General features: G+C 40.3%; 1 protein-coding gene across 2 annotated transcripts in view; it reads left to right on the forward strand.

The window, feature by feature from the left end:
* Nucleotides 1-2,249: 2,249 nt before the first annotated feature.
* Nucleotides 2,250-17,634, forward strand: part of LOC124166491 — an 87,574-nt gene continuing 72,189 nt past the window's right edge. Inside the window, exon 1 of one of the 2 annotated variants that reach the window (XM_046544023.1) lies at nt 2,250-3,788. The gene's annotated coding sequence lies outside the window, so the exon portion shown is untranslated. Of the gene's footprint in view, nt 3,789-7,327; nt 7,468-17,634 lie in introns of those variants that run through there. The other variant, XM_046544029.1, reaches the window with a different exon arrangement.

Below are 17,634 nucleotides of genomic sequence, written 5' to 3' on the forward strand. Positions count from 1 at the left end.
TCACTGGTTTTCCATTTTATAGGCAAAGACAGGAGTCGAAACATTAATCAATGAAACCCACGGGAATGTAACTTCCCCATCGGAAATAATGTAGAAATATATGCAGAATTAAAGTTTGTAAAATTGCTCACATTTTCGCTGGAGTAAAATTTAAAATTATTGAGAACAAACCGAAATAACTCCCGGGAAGAGTTCCAGATTATGGATTATTTCTCCTAAAAAATTAGTAAGTAGATCAAACTGAAGCTCATTCAACCCGCTCCCCTCTTCCTAGCCTTATCTCTTATGCCCTATTTCAACCGATACCGCTCTTAATCCTCGTAACCAACCTGCAGCAATCAGTCCAGTAAAAAAAAAACGTTTTTAGGGGAGAAAAATCGTGTGATCTCAAAAGTTTGCATTGCGGTAGAACAAAGCGTCATGAATAACCCACTAAAACCACACTGACCCTCGGGCGGTGAGTGGAAAGAGCGGGGAATTCTCTCGTAGCCTGAAATTCTTACTCTTTTTTGTTTTTCGATTGAACCTTCAATGGCATTTGAACGATTGAAATGCGGGCCAAATTTTGTTTTCACTATCAACAATACGTTCTCGTTCTTTTTCAATTTAATCCACATTGTAAGGAATCGATGTGACTCCCGCCTAAAATTTTAATTATTTTTTAGTGTTTCGTGAATAATTCGAAAACCGTGACCTTTAGCGAAGCGATTCAAGATAAAGATCTAAAATTATGTGTAATTTTCTGAGAAGTGACCCTTATCATTTTTTCTGCAGAAGTTTTAGTTAAAGAGGTTGTAAAATCGGATTCTCCAGTTTTGACGCTGCTGACATCATGAAATGGTCAATATTGAAGTTGAAAATCGATTTTTGATCGAAACTCGAAGTTGATGGCGCGATCTCGATTTCCACGATTTTGGTATGGTATGGTAATTGGAGGAGGCAAACGGCAGCTGAGGTCATTTGCGCGATGAGGGAAGAAAATGAAGGAAGGGTGGAGAGAAACCCGGCGTCGGCATTAGCCTTCTCTTAACGAAAGGCGCCAAGGGGACCGCGGCTTAACGTCCGAGTAGACGGACGGAGTATTGCACTTGAAATATCCTCCACACATAATTCAAGCAGGGATCGGGCAGTCTCCTAAAATTCTCTGCCACCGCCTGGATTTGAACCCGAGCCTACGTGTGTAAAGCCAACACTCTAGCCACCACACCAACCTGATCCCCTTCCTCGATCTTTTGATATGAACCCTCCGTCGGGTGCAATGGATCTGACAGGCACAGCGCGAGTGCTTTTTCATTTCTTTGCATTATTAGGCGGCATAGACCCTTGACGCTCATAGTAGCTGTTTGTTTTGAAACTCTCTATGCAGCCTTCTCGTTTAGTTTGACTTCGGCCGTTCCCACGGGAGGTTGTTTATATCAGAGAAGCTCATTGCTCTCGAACTCGTCACAATTTTAAAAGTATGTATTTTTGATAGGCAGAATATTTTTTAAAAGCATTTTCGCTCAATGCTTCTACGATGTTTACTACTCGATGCTTGAATACATTTAGTGAAACATAATTACCTTAAGAACACGTTAAATCACACCTAGCTGGATCGGTTTGGAGCTATATGAAGGGGAGAAAAGTGGTGTATATACCACACGTAAGACATCGTTTAAGTGTTAGACTACGCTGATAATAGTGCATTAACGTTTCAAGTGCAGCTCTGAGCCATGCTTTGACTTAATAATATCTTTTCGTATATGTGCCTATCACGCCCATTGCGCCTGACGGAAGGTTAAAACTCGATTTTCCATTTTAATCGAATTTTATTAAAATAAGACATTGCAATATTTCCACTGAATTTATTAGTACACAAAGCGTTACAACAACACACATACACACTTGATAATGTTGTTTGTAACGACTAAACGCGTTGTGTAATAACAAATTCAGTGGAAATATTGCAATTTCTTATTTTTATAATATTAAGAACTTCCACCATATCGTGCCTAACATCATACAAGATATTTTAATCGAAATCCATTTTTATCTCTATGTACGTACTCCGCACCCTCCTCGCCACCCACCCCTCGTCCACTCCTCATTGCCTCATATTTCTCTCCCCCTTGTCTCTTGTACCCCTCACCACCTACACTCTCCCCCACTTCTCTCCATATTTCTCCCCACCACTATCCTCCCTCATCCTCGCCACACCTCCAAATCGCTCTCCGCCACGCTGGACCCAAGCATTATACCCTGGACCATCCTCCTCGACCGGTGGAAAAAACTCCAGCTCCCACGGCAAACCGGGCATTACTAGTGACGCCTTCCGGATTCCTTATTTCTCCGGGCTCTTACGTCGAGAACGCTGTAGTTTTGTTTCCTTCTATACCAGGACAATAGCGTACATATTCCCTGTGCGGCACATACTCCTTCATTTCCCGACTACCCGAGCTACCCAATCTTTGTCGGAGTACTTAGCCGACATTTCTCCAGCTTCGTTTCGTTTCCTTCCTGACCAAAACAACAACGTAGATATTACTGATATCCCAACGCTACACAAACTCATTCCTTTTTCGACTATTCTTTTCATAACAAAGCATTCCGTTCTTTTCCGAAGTTCCTGGCTGACACTTCTCCAGAGGAAAACAACACCATATATAATCCTGATATCTTTATGTTACACATACTCCTTCCTTTTCCGACTATTCTTTCCGCCCGCCCTCTGCCGGAGTAACTGGCTGACTCTTCAACATCGCCCTGCGCGCACCTTTAATTCTCAACACAGCTAGCAATTATTTCACATTTCAATCAAGAGGGCGCATGCATGGATCCTGCCTTCCTCAGACGGTGACTAGACCTTCTCCCCCCCTCCTCACTGAGCACCCACTGACAATCGGGTCACACAACCCGCGCGCGACAAACAACACAATCCTCGTCAACGCCTGAGAGCGGGCCCATTCCGTATTCAGCGCACCGCCCATCGTCCGACCCTTATTTTCCCTTCCACCACAATACACGCTCATCCTCCCCTCCCTCCTTTGCTTCACTCTCTCCTTCGGCTCATCTCTCCAACTCCTCCGCTTATTCGTCCGCTTCCCTCCGTGCGCACACGAAACAGAAGAAGCACGCGTGCGCGCGTAGTCCAGCCGACGGGCACGAACTCTCCTCGGCTCCCCGCCACCACCACCTTGCCCCCCGCGCACATACGGCGGCCACACAGCGGAGGAAGGAGCGGTGGCACATCCGGTGCAGAACCACGGGCGCTGTCGCGCCGACACCACGTCCACCTCGACGTCTGCATACGTCCCCGAGTTGACACACCGTGGAGCGGAGTCCGCTACCACTGCAGAAAAAATCACCTCCACCTTTTTCTCCCACTCACATCCCCGCCCTCACGAGTATAGGCGTCGCTTTCGGTAGGTTCCGATCTTGAAGATTGAAAAAAATAATAAAAAACGAACGAGATCCGAGCGCATAAAATAATAATAAAAAGGGACCGGTATCCGCCCCGCAAGCTGTTGGAGGAGAGCGGAACGGGACTGTCTCTCATCGCCGGGACTCAATTCCCTTTGGCGGACCATTCAAGAGTGTGCTGTGTTCTCTTTCCCCCTCGCGTGTCTTGCCGTTTTCTGAGGATCCCCACGTCGGGTTTGCCATCCTTGTTTGACGCGGACGGAAGGGAAGGAAAGGAAGCCACCCCCGAGGCGGTGCGGAAGACAGCGGGAAGAGGAGGAGGAGCTCGCCGGGTTCCACCCCGTGGTCGACAGAGAGACGTGCGGACTGCTTCGCTGGACGCGCCCGAGGTAAGGGGGTTGATATGTTGTTGACGCGCGGGGCGAAGCGTCGGAGGCCTCGCGGCAGGGACCGCGCCCGTCCCCGGGGTGGAATTGTGTTCCCCGCGGGGCGGATCTCATCAACGCCTTTACCTTCCCGACTACCACGGATCTCCCTCTCCCGCTCTCCGTGCGATCTGCGGCGGGCCCGAAGCCACGGCGAGCCGTCCTAATGAGTTAATCGAAAGAGCCGAGGTGTGTCCGTATGTCGGGCGGACGGAATTTAAAATGGAAAAATATGAGAGGAGGACGTTTTGGAGCGACGGGTTGACTCGCCGGAATGGGATGTCAGATTTGGTAGGTCGTAATAAAACGGAACGGAAGAGGGTTATATGCTCCTCGTGTGACGTTGAAGGAGGTGTTATTTTTCATTATCGTTCTAATAACCTTGTTCACAACACAAACCAAGGTTTCTCTGAGAAACGGTAAGGAATTTAAATAGTGAAAATAGGCTAAATCATAAAAGGTACGATGAAGCCAAAAGCACTCGAGTGAAAGACTAAATAAGTGTATTGACTTCTGAAAATCTATAATTCAGTAGTCATACAATAAGGAGATGTTGTAGTGCCGATATTGTAATAGAATGTGAAAAATACTATTTACTTAACACCTTAAATAATCAAAGTATCCTTCGTTCCTTTCGGGTCAGTTAGTATCCGTAATTAGAGCCACTTTTGATCCACTTTTTTACTTTGATCGACTTTTTTCCAAAAATTTCTCAACCGCAAAAAGTACTTTTCACCTGCAACTCGCATTGCACTAAATGAAAAAGCAGACAATAGCATGTTGCTCAACCTCTATGAGCCTGTCAACAGGGTACATGTTTTGTTCATACGAATTAATTCGAAATTTCACACAAGTTACATATTTACAGGGTGCAATATTCTTCATTCTAATATTCAATAAAAAGATGGACGTAAAACGGCCTTAAACAAAAGACGATTTTTTTTCAGGGTTCATTACAAAGGCTGGACTCAAGTTCTTAAACGATAAATTATCAATTTTCACATTTTTATTGTTATCGTAAAACTTGCGATATGAAATCACATCTGAATGTAAATACCAGGAAAGGATGAAATGCTTTCGATATTTTTATTAAAATTTATTTGATTCTATGGGACTATAATCCGGAAAAAATCCTTCAGTGTCTTCCATTAAAGTCAAAATATTTACAACATTAAAGCCGTTAACTAACCATACATTCTGTTATATAAAACTAAAGAAAATAACATCTATTATGCAGCAGAATACAAAATCATGTCCCGGGAAAATTACACCATGAGCAGAGATGCACGAAAGTGAGCCACCCATAAGTAGCTTCATCTGGGGATGTGAACTGATGCGCATGGCTAATGGCTAAGAGTGATCCCTCCATCCCCTTCCACAGTTATTTAATCTCCCAGATAAGTTCCGAAAACGCTCATTCGAGGGTTGAATTTCGTAAGATTATACACGAAGTAAATTCGAGGAAAAGTTGACAAAAATTGGATCATGCAGTATTCATTTCATTACACGATACTGTATTAAAACCTCATTATCAAGGTCACACGTAATGGAGCCGAATAATTCGGGGAAAAGCCTGCTCAGACATTTAATTTGAGTTTCACTGAACTTAACGGTTTACGTCATAAAATAGCCGGACAAACAATCGGCCACAGGTAGCTTATAAGTGCAAAACCAACAAACAAGCCTGTTGGTCGCAGAGATCAATTCCATCCAAGGTCACCGCTGAACCAGTTACAGAACGGCGAGACCATTTCGAGTCCTCCGCAGTGGCAGGCCACACGCGTTCTCATCCCATAACCTCGATCCTGTATGCATGCAAGGATTCACTTGCCATTTCAAGTCAACACCCGCGTTGATGTGAATTTTTCATCGTCACCACATCCGTGAAAGACTCTTTCCAACTTATTTCCAAAAAATCCACCCGAGAATTCGCGTGACGTTAGCAAACGTTTTTTGTTTGAAGTGGGAGGAGAAAATAACTTTATGGCAAAAAATGTTATCCAATATGCTAAAATTGATTTTTAAAGTGAGGAGTGGCCAAATTGATTGAATCCAAGCCTACATGTGGTCGAATTTTAAAGTTTTTGGCCGGCTGGACTGTTTAAAAATTATCATGAAATCTCCTACTACTTCAGCGATTCAAGCCGGTCAGATTAAATTTATACACGTATTTTCATTCAAGATACACATTATTTTTTAGATTTAAAAAACACTGCCATATTGATTCCCAAAAATATGGTTACATTTATTCATAAACGGAAGTCATTTAAAATTATCTCCGTATTCTAAGCAACCAAGAGATTTTAGCAATTTCCACTATTTTCTAGGATTACTTTCAAGTTTTACGATACGTCCAATAGTTCCTTCTCTGCACACATTACTTAAGCCACGTGTTCATGCCTATCTCTGCCAGAGGATGCCTATTTTATGTTTTGCAACCATTTGCCACGACAAGAAAGAACATTTTCGAATAGTTTACTGAAATCATACTTGGCAATTCAATTTTTCCTTTTTCATCAAGAAAATCCACTACATAATTACAAATCATTAAAAAAATTGGATCAATAGCAAATCAGCTTGACTTAAGAATCTGACAATTGATATTAAGCTCATAAATGACTGAGGGTACCAAATAAATAATATATGCTCGGTCATTATAAAGTGTCAGAATAATCAACGTACTTTTTAAAAACATTTTAATGGAATTAATTGTGACTTCAATGTCCAGAAAAATGAAAAATCTCAAAGTAAATAGGCTGTAGTAAAAGCGAAAATCAGCTGAACTCCTCAAATTCTGCATTATGTATGATTCCCTGCTTCTTGATTCCATGAAATTATGCCGTGCGAAAATCGGGTCGGAATGCGAGCACTGACGCGCGAATCAAATTGGATGAAAAAAAGAAAAGAATAATACGTTTGCGTGTTCAACGCTTACCCTTGGTCCCCTCGAGGGTACATCGAGGTAAACGAGGCCAGGTGTACGGTTTATTTTTCGGTTAGACTGTGAAGTAGGAGGAAAAAGGAAGGAAGGAAGAGCAGTTACTCCGAAGGCCGATATGAGCCTCCGGGACAAGTAAACAATGGCAGACTGAGGTTCCGAAACTCGATACCCCCCTGAGGCAACTCTTCTGGTCTCCGGTTTTCAGCGAAATGGACCCGGAGGGGGACTGCTGCTTCTGATGCTCTGCGAAGTCGTCGACCCGAAGGAATCTTTAAGAGCTGCTGACCTTGTCAGACAAGCGAAAAGGACTTTCTTGTATCTCTCTCTCTCTTTCTCTCTCTCCCTCATCTTTCCCACTCTTTCTTTCTCTCTCTCTCTCACAGCTTCCCTGACTTGCCCAACCCGATTCCTCCTACCACTATTTGCCCCACCCCATATCCGTTCCTCCTCCCCTCTCCCCACCTACTACTCTCCGCCCTCTACCGCTTGGGAGATCTGCTATCTACTCTGAAACCATTCCCCTCCCACTATAAGTCGAGTTATCCCGTCCTCACGAGCTTTACTTTCAGGTGTCCCTAGGTTATCTCCGCTACGATTCGTCTTCCATTCGGCCTCGTTTCGTTTCTGTGGATGCTCGCTCGATCTCATGGTCATAGCTGTCCTACCAGACCACTTAAAGTCCTGGCTCCCATGATCGTAAAGGTAACATATGCATTCATTCTTTAATTTTAACGATAGATGTCACCTTATGAAAGTTTGACGAATATTAGCGACTTCATCTTTCTGAGAAAATCTCATTTATGTGAGTTGGAATGAAGAGTCAAGATTGAGAGACGGAATTTAAATGGATACATCACTTGGTAGTTGGTAAATAACTATTCCCTAGGCGTGGCGGCTCTTTCATCTTTTCCTATCAGATCCTAGGCTAACAAATGCTGGTGTAGCTCAAAATTGCGTCAGATGATTGACTTAGAATCACCCCCTCTGGTGAAAGTGTTATCCTTTGACAGATTTTCTATCGACTTCTTGTCTTGTAATAAATAAGTCTTCCTAACTGACGTAACAGTCAGCGTATGTGGGTACAAGTGGATCTTGCAGTCTATTGATACCACATTGACAACCACCTGGACAGCTACCAATGTGACATTTCAAAGGCAGCGGGATCATCAGTTTTAAGTTTCCATCAATTAATCCTCACTTTTCAATTTCGCTTCCCAAACGAGCAATGTACGGATGGAGAAAATAATTCTCCTCCATTCTCCTCTTAAATTACCACTGTCAACGTCATTGAAACCGGTTTTTTCTGCCTTACTTAATTAAAAGACATTTACCCTTTAAAAATAGAATACCCTTTAGAAAAAACGCAGGAAACTTGCTGGCTGGATTTTTTCTTCGCATTTTCTTTAAAAATCTGAATTCAATTGACGAGATTTCCAGCATTTCAGATTACATTGTGAGGGCAGATGACACACGCAAGGAACGAAATGATTTTGAGTAGTGATGGGTCGATCATGAACGATTCGATCAAAAAGATTGAATCACTAGGTGAATCAAATGACTCATGATTCATTTCGTTAAACAAGTCGATCATCAATCATCAATCACTCCGACTTCCGGTTTCATATCAATCATCTCGGTTTCCGGTTTGATTCAAAATTTGGAACGACCGATGCTTAATCTCTTTTCGTCAGGGCAGAAATAGTTGTGATAAAATTAAATACTATGTTATGAAGAACTGAATACTTGTGTAATCTTTTTCGTAAATGTTTTCCAGCAGTTATCAGTATTAATAACACCAATACACGTAAAAGGAAAATATTAAGATGACTCCTGTAGGAGAACGTTAAGAAGTAGAAGTTAAAGCTGGTTATATTTAATTGTGCCGTTCATAAAATTATCCTGCAGATCAGATTCATGCACAGTGTGTGGTGTATTTTGTGTTATATTTTGATCAACTATAGTTAGAAATTATTTTATTAGTGTTAAGAAACTGTGGCAGTTTCGCCTTCCTAAATATTTTCATGACACTGCTTCCTTTATTTTCGCAATCTAATTTACTCATCTAGGAATTCACAATTAAAATAGTATATGAAATGATAATATGGATAGCAATCAGCGTTACCAATGCTCTTCGCAGATGAGGCAGTATTTATTCGATTATTCAAAGTGAATTATTACATCCATTGATTGAGTCTGTTCGATCTTGATTCCTTTTGAGTCTTTTCGATCATGATTCCTTTTGAGTCTTTTCAATCATGACTCCTTTGAGTCTTTTCGATCATATAGTGATTGAATCTTGATTTGAGTCTTTTCGATCATAGTGATTGAATCAATTGATTGAATCACTTATGTGACTCGAGTCCAAATGATTGAATCACTAAAATGATCGACTTTGCCCATCACTAATTTTGAGGGCAAAGTCACAATCATGATTATAGTTTCTGTACCCGATAGTTACGTATTGTGAGGATATTTTCCTAAGGACCTTTTGATGACCATAAATGTTGGTGTATCTTGACTAAACCCTTGTCGGCTTTATAAATATTCGTGAGGAATTGTGCAAAGCTTTTATCTCTTAAGTGAGAGATAAATATTCAAGCCATTATTTTCTCACGAGTATTGGCCAAATCATACTATTTTTACGTCACCTCTATTGCTGTCTTAGTTAGTATATTATTTTTATTATAGTATTCTACCGGTTAAGGTAGGTGTCCATGGAGTACTAAAGAAGTATTCTGGGAGCCTCCCTTTCCTTCCAGCACTGCCCTCTTCAATTCAATGTAACGACTACTCCTTTTCATTTCATCTTAAAATCCTATTCTCTTCCTTTCTCTCCATCGTTTACCTAACTTTTTACTCTCGAACACTTTCTTCAATATCCCCTCCCTGCTAAGTACCCCCTACATCCATACCTGTCTCCTCCTCATCTCATCTAAAAGCTCTCTCTCCTCACCCACCATGTCCATCACTTCGTTATTCCTTTTCCTCTCCGTCCATTCCACCTTCTCCATTCTTCTCCATACCCGTATCTCGAATTCCTCCAGCCTTATTTCGTCCTCTTTCGTTAGTGTCCACGTTTCCGCACCGTAAATAGCTACACTCCAGATCAGACCTTTCATTTACCTTTTCTTTAAACTCTGGCATTACGATCCTCTCAGAAGCTCCTTTCTGTTCATTAACGCCTCCTTTGCAAGCGCGATTCTCGAAGTTAGTATAAAGGGATTCAAAAATAGAATGTAAGGAAATCCCTGCGCACACCTTTTGGCGTAAGTATAAAATAAATACTTTAAAAAATACAGGCCATAGCAGGGTGGTAATGCCTACCCAATATCAGATAAAACTGTCCAATTTTTAAACTAAACTGCTCCACCAGCACTTACAGTTCACACAGTTTACAGGGAAGTAAACGTCCTAATCAACATCTGCTACTCATTGTCAGTGCGAGGAGGATGACACCAAATCGTCCATATTTATTTCCAGTTTCCCGTCAAAAAATCAGTTTTAACATTACAACTGGTTATGATCGCCATACTAAGTAAATTTACCATGGAAATCACATGTCTATGACGATAAACGGCCATAGCGGCTGAAATTCACAATCGGTTCTTTGAGACGGACTTGGACGTGTTTCTCAACAGCCTCCTCTTTCATTCACTACTTTTTTACAATAATTTGTATAAATATCCTTATTTCTAATTTTCTCCATAGTTAGAGCCTAAAAATTTTGAGAACCTCATTTTTTTTTAAACTTAATCCAGTTTATTGTACTTGTGGTACTTCTTCTCCAATAGTTGACAGAGGAACCCCTATGAAAAAATTGTGTAAACCTGTTTCAAATTTTTATACATTCTTATACATTACCATGGCTTTAAATAATGCTTATTGAAATGTCAATTGATTTAGGATATGAGCTAATCAATGTAGTTCACTTGCTGGATTCGCAACATCATCCGGTCTCACTTTGCTTGAAAATAAGATATGCAATTAATAGCACTCACTCGACGGAAAACGGTTTCGTGAATCGGAACGAGAATTTCATCTCCCACTTCGAGCTGTGCTTTTTTAAAGGCTCTTATCATATTTATCTCTGGAAATGGAAGGTAGTAAGCGGAACTACAGAATGATAGAAGTATGAGCTAATAAATATTTGAAGCATTTCTTCTTCCCACAAACATTTTGTAATTAAAGTGTAACTCTTTCGCCCTTAGCGCATCTTTGCCTATGACACGACAAGGCCAACCTCGAACATAATATTATAGAATATATACATATATACCGATATATTATTAACGCAATCGAAGATGCCATACCTGGTGAAAGATTTTCCAAATGGGGAGGGACATCAGTCATAAAATATTTCGTGGAAACGACAATATTTATGACATATTACTCATTTATTTTTTCAAGATAACCACTAAAAGCGTTTCAGGATTTTCCATAGACCTGGCCTACTCCTCTGTTGCGCGTTCACTTCTCTCCTAGTCTTTAATTAATTCAAACTGCGAAGTAAACGCTTTCGCTCACTGCACAACATTTCTCAGGTGCCACGAGAGCAAGATGAGAGAAAGAAGAAGTGCAAGGAGGTAGAATACACGCGCAAAAAATAGAGTGAACGAGATGAAAAGTGCAGAGCCCCGGGCTACTACTTCAAGGCCACAAAGGCTACCGCGAAGATTAAAGGGAAGAAAGCATCAAGCAATCTTCTTGAGTGATTGGTTGGATATGGATGAGGTCTAGGTTGTGAGCAGAGAACAAATTTAGCAGATTTTTTAAATGGAAAAAATGACAATTTTTTAAAATTTAAGACTTCTCTTTAAGATCTCTCGAGATTTCTATCCGTCACGCTGACACAAATCAAATACACATTTATAATGCGGCCAAAAGGACATTTTTTAAGGCTAACTAATAGTGAAATTTTCATTTAAAACGAATTAAATTTTATATTTTATAATATTCTGAAAAGAATTTAATTCAAATTGTATAATTATGGATTTTTAAATCCATTCACCTCTTTGCTATCACTGAAATAGAAGCAATCGACAACTTTTCTACTGATAGTGAGAAAATAATACTTATACGTATTTTCCAAATTTAAAGACGTCTTTGCGCTAATAATACAAAAAACAGTTCAAACGGAAGAAATGACTTCATACCACAGATAATTTTCACTGTTTAAGAAAAAAAGTACGGGAAAGGTTCATAAAATCAAACCTTATATCGTATAAAGAAAATATCTTTCATAACATATAGCACAAAGCTCCATATTAGCAGCTAGCCTATCGTTCTACAAAATTTAAAACAAATTGAATTTCAAGCCTGCCACTGTTATCCAAGGTTGTAACAGTAGAGAGATCAAAGTTGGCGCATCACTAGCGCCGAAAGCGGTTGGAAATCAGTGCGCCTGAGGAATCTCAATTAAATTACGCTGTCGCAAACCGTTACGTATGACTTCGTCTTCTTTCTTTCGCGCCTCTCCCTTTCACACGAACTCGGAATTAACCGCGATGAGTGCATTCTTTCGTCGACATGGAGAGCGTTTTTCTTTCTCCCGGATTTCGTGAGTTAAATCAATTATCCATCACGCACCTCAACTGGTTGCAACTCTTTACTTGGCGATTTTCTTGAAATCACCCAGTACATAAAAATATAATAGTTGATCACACAGTCCGACGAAATTAATTATCCTATAATATGATTAAGAGATGAACTACTGCTGTAGTACCTCAAGTAGCTAATCCGCATGGTTGAACAAATGCTCAAATTTAAGAGTTGAATAACAACCAGGAGTCATTTTTTGTTCATTTATTAAACCTGAGAAACTAGAAAGTTTTGCTCAAAGCATTTTTAAAATGCGTTAAAAAATAAGCTTATTTCTCTAACAGAATTTGAAAAGAATATATTTGTAAATTTACAATTTTAATGCCAATAAAATTAATTTTCACAAAAGATTCAAGTATAGGATTTAAACGTGAAACTGCAAATTTATCGCTGAGGTGATTGTTATAAAAAAAGTTATTAAATTCCTCTAAAATTCGGCATGAAAATTTATCAAATTAGCTAAACTATCCCATATCTGCCTTATCTTAAAACATCATTTACATTACAAGTAACACACAGTTTTATCCATAAGGCTGTAACGGAAAGGTTTTCACTATTTAGTGGTCCTTAGAATTTAAATGGAAATTTCTAGGAGCCTAATCTGATTTACTTGCGTTTCCTAAATAGTCTGAAAACACTCAGAATAAAATAATTGCTGAGCATGTCTAAGTATAAAGACATAAACCTCCTATGTGAAATTGGCCTCAAATAGGACTCCGAGTCTAAAAAAACAATACCTCATATTTATTTCATTCAAATGAAATCATGACACTCCCAGAATGCAAGCCATGACTCAAAATAACTCAATCAGAATGAAGAACCCATCAGTGATGGAAAGAGCGAGCGTGCCTAATCCATTATGCACGGTTAGGCCTCTAGAGAAGTCATTTTTTTCTCTGTTGAATATTGCCGATTAATTTCCGAGAATTACGCAATTAAATCCAAGAGATTACCAACCGTGAAAACGCACAGGCGTGTACTAATCGAATCCGCATTGATCTCAAGAATACGTGGGAGAAGCCTCCAGGAATGTTGCGGTCATTAAGAAATTGGGCTCACCGATATTTTCCGAACTATTTGAGTCACAGTCCACACTATATGCGTAAATCTTGAAAGACATGTTTATCCACGCAGAGAGATGTGGAAATTATTGCAGGAAGCTAACTAACAGAGTCAATTGACCATTTACTTTCTGGTTTCACCCTAAAATCCATTAAAATTAAGCTAACAAGGGGATCAAAGTGGAGCAAAAAAATAATTGACAAACATCTTTGAATAGCAATTATATTCCCAAAAGAGAATATCGAAGGTTTCAGAATTAGATGATGGTAAAACCTTCACGCTCATTAGATTCATCTCATGTCTATCAGATTTTTGTATTTACGTAATTTCTAACGGAACACAAAAACTCATAATCATTTAAATCAATAGTTATAATGAACGAACAAAAATTTCTTTAATCTTTCGTGTTTTATTAGAGTTTGATTTCTATTTCTATGTTCACTTCTCCACCATCGGGGAAGACGAAGAGTAACTCAAGCCTAATTTCCCCAATCACACATTGCGGACTATTAGTTTTTCGAAAGCGTTTTTATAAGTCAACAGATCAGGATCGAAAAGCCAAGCGGGCGCCAACATGATTAATACTAATTCTTAAACATGGCAAACTAATTTCAAACGTAAGATTCAACTTGGCGGAAAAAATATAATAACGCCAAAAATGTTTTTTCAAACTTTTAATGTTCTACACAAAATATTTGATAACTTAGCCAAATACAACGTCTGTAACTAGCAACAAAATCAAGGTTTTTTTATGATATTTCCCTTCGTCTTAAATTTGTCTTGTCTTAATTTGGTAAGATTTTGCATGGTCTTGATAATGACACGTGGTGCTGATAGGACACTCAATATTCTGTTGGGGAGTTAGAAGTGTTTTCACCTTTGCATGAATACGAAAAATTTCCAATAACAATAAGTTAAGGCCGATTCGCTTACGTAAGGAAAGAATTAGATACAAAGCGTTGTCTTAGAAGACTTACGAGAGTAACAAAAGGTAGAGGAGGGTGTTGGAAAAGTGTGGAAGTGTAGAGGAGCGGCGGGCAATGGCCTCCGTGTTGAGGGAGCCTCGTATTTCGGAAGCGCGTGATCTTCCGGGGGAAGTGGGGAGGGGAAGGTGAGGGGAAGGGTTTGAGGGGGTGAGGATGAAAACCCCTGGGAATCGCGGGAGGGGGTGGGGGAGCGGAGGCATGCGGAAGGGCAAGTGTGCGGACGTGGTGAAAATGAACGGGGCTGCGGGAGGAAGGCAGGGAGATGTTTCAAGTATTCGGTGAGGTCATGACCGTCAAATTTATTGATTCCTGTTATGGAAAAGATAATTAAAGAATACGAAGAGGCCCTCCCGTGGTGCTAGTCGGTAGGAGCCCTCCTAAACGAATTTGCATCCAAATGCTTCCAAACGTATACTGGAATAGTAGAGGCAAAACAGGTGGTGAAAATTAAAGGGAATTGCCGACTATTAACTTCCCAAAATGGAAATGAATTCGCCGGTTTTTTTTTCTGTGGCTTGAATCATTGATAGCACAACAAGCGCTTAATATATGGGTATATGGTTTGGACTAATACGGCTCCTACCGAATGAGCTCTTTTTGAGAGGGATCTCGTCAGAGGGATGCCAATCATATCTACAATAAACACAATGTTTATGCGCGAAAGAGATAACATTTTTCACTAGGGGTGATCGATGAAATTGTAAAGGAGAAGAAATAGGGTTACCTGAAACTGTATCTCCTGGCATAAGTATTACCAATAATAATATTAAGATCTTGTGGAAAATAATTTTAAAATAGTAATAAGTCGAAATAAATTTAAATTAAATAAATGGTAATAATATAAATTTAAATAATAAAAATAATAAATAAATATAGAGCATTAGCGAAAATAAATTCGAAGAATTCACGGCAAGGTGAGCCTTTTCTACTATTTCCTATACAATGGTTATTCATGCGTATTGCTCAGAGCTCAGAGTCGTAATGACTTCATTAATTTTAAACAGAGCTATTTTAATTTTACCTTATATTTGCAGCGCATATAAATGTCAGAATATACAGAATAACCATAGGAAATCTAGATAGTATAATTTAATAACATTGATAATTTAACAACTTGATAGTCAAAGAGAGAGGTCCTCGCTGCAGGACGACTATTATAAAAAGACGCTTCAGTAAGGAATCGTAGGAATTCAAAGGAGAACTCATTTCAAGGCTCGCGACCGAAACTGATGTACACATACAAATCCCACTGACACGCCCAAGAAGAATCCGTGACACGATAAAACCCGGGTGGACTCATGTCCCTCGCCGGGAGACTTCAACGCTTGGGAAATCTTTTATCCTTTGACCTCGCCCTTAGCTGATGGGGACGCATATGTTTTCTATACACACTCTATTCCAACCCTCCGTCCGCGGTGAGAACACAAAGGGGAATAAGAGACGCACGATTGGTCACGCCTTTCTTCACATCGGCGCGGGTGGATACTGCTTGCACACCCACGACCCCGCGAGACATTCGCGACTTACTCACGAAGGCTGCTTACTCCATAGAATGATACATCTTCTGGCACATCCCCTTCAAGCCATTGAGATAAATTTACGACTATTCGCCATTCCTCATAACTTTGCCTTTATTTGAACTTTGCGACTAGGAGTATAACACACTAGTAATGCAAATTCTATTGTACACCACATTCAGGTATTTTGAACAAAGCTAACACCGACATTAATAATTAAAGGTAGTTAAAATATTGGGTTGGTTGCTGAAATATTGGGTATACCAGATGATGGCTCAGTGAGCCGAAACGCGTTGTACGCAGTAAAAAAAATTGTGGAAAAGTGATGTGATCTTTTATTTATTTAAATAGGTAGAAGGATTTATTCGTAACCTGATTGTTTTCCTTCAAAGATTACCTAACAACGCTTATTGTGACTATGTGGGATGAAAATACTTAAAGTTCCAAGAAATTATTGTTTAAGAGTATTTCACGCACAATATTTGAAAAATTCGTCTTTAACATCAACAGAACTCATCTACAACATTGAAGTAATCGTCAGCTAATGAAGTTTTAATTAGTGTTGCGGGCCACACGGGTGACTGACCCCTTGCATATATAACTTCCCACAGGGGCGTACTCAGGACGATTATTTGGGGGGCACAACCCGAGGGGTCAGGTGGATGGAAACCCCCTCTGGAGAAAATGTGAACATTTTTATCTTTAGAAATTACATTTTATGTTATTTTGGCACTTAAAATAACAGTTGATATTAGCAAGATACACCTTGATAATGTTACTCTGTAACGAAACCATGGTCGGTGTCATTAAATTACTATGTGGAAATAGCAAAGTTGTTTATCCTTCTATTCCTGCGATTATGGATTTCCACCATGTTACGCCCGCTACTATTAATTAGTTGATATCAGTTTTGCTTCTTAGTATTGGTGGATCAAAAAAAATTTGTTATATAGGTTAATATTTCCCTGCTATAATTAATTGTTTTTGTGGGGCAAGTGCGCCGTGTGCCTTCTCCAGGCTACGACACTGAATTTCCAGAAGCTTGAATATACGATTCTTCTAATGACGTGGACCAAGTCCCGTGTTTTCGCATTTGTTTTGACTAACGCAGTCACGAGCGAGCCTCCTCACCATTCCTCTTATTCTTCTCCATTCCACGCTCGTTTTCGTTCCGTCATCGCCTCCTCCACCCCGCCCTCCGGCCACGTCCTTCGTAGCGTCCCACTTGGAAGGAGACACGAACCTCTGTCGTCCTCCCCCGCCCATTACCGCCTCCCACGCCCCGCCACCCGCGCGCGCTCAACGTCGCGGATCACCAGCAGAAAACCACACAACCACCCCACTAAAGTCTTCACGACCAAAAACCAGCCTCCTTGCACGCACACCAGTGACCCACTGCCGCGGTCCAGTTGCGAGCCGCAACATAAAATTGTATGGGCTGGGTAAGGGAAACGTTTGGAAATATGTATGGGTGATTTCGGAGATTATCGATGAAAGTAAAAGGAGCATTTGGCTTTTGTCTCCATTACCGCAGCTTCAGAATATTTATAGTCATAAGTTTCGGTAGCCTGAAGCCTCTTTCTTGGTATGCATGCATATGGTATGTATTTCATTCCTTGTTGCATGCAAAGAACTTGCCTTATTATGGCGCAGACAAATGTTTAACACACAGGCCACGCATCAATCATGGAATCCATTGTTTTGAA

Source organism: Ischnura elegans, chromosome 1 (genome assembly GCF_921293095.1).
Source record: "Ischnura elegans chromosome 1, ioIscEleg1.1, whole genome shotgun sequence".
In the NCBI taxonomy this organism is placed as follows: domain Eukaryota; kingdom Metazoa; phylum Arthropoda; class Insecta; order Odonata; family Coenagrionidae; genus Ischnura; species Ischnura elegans.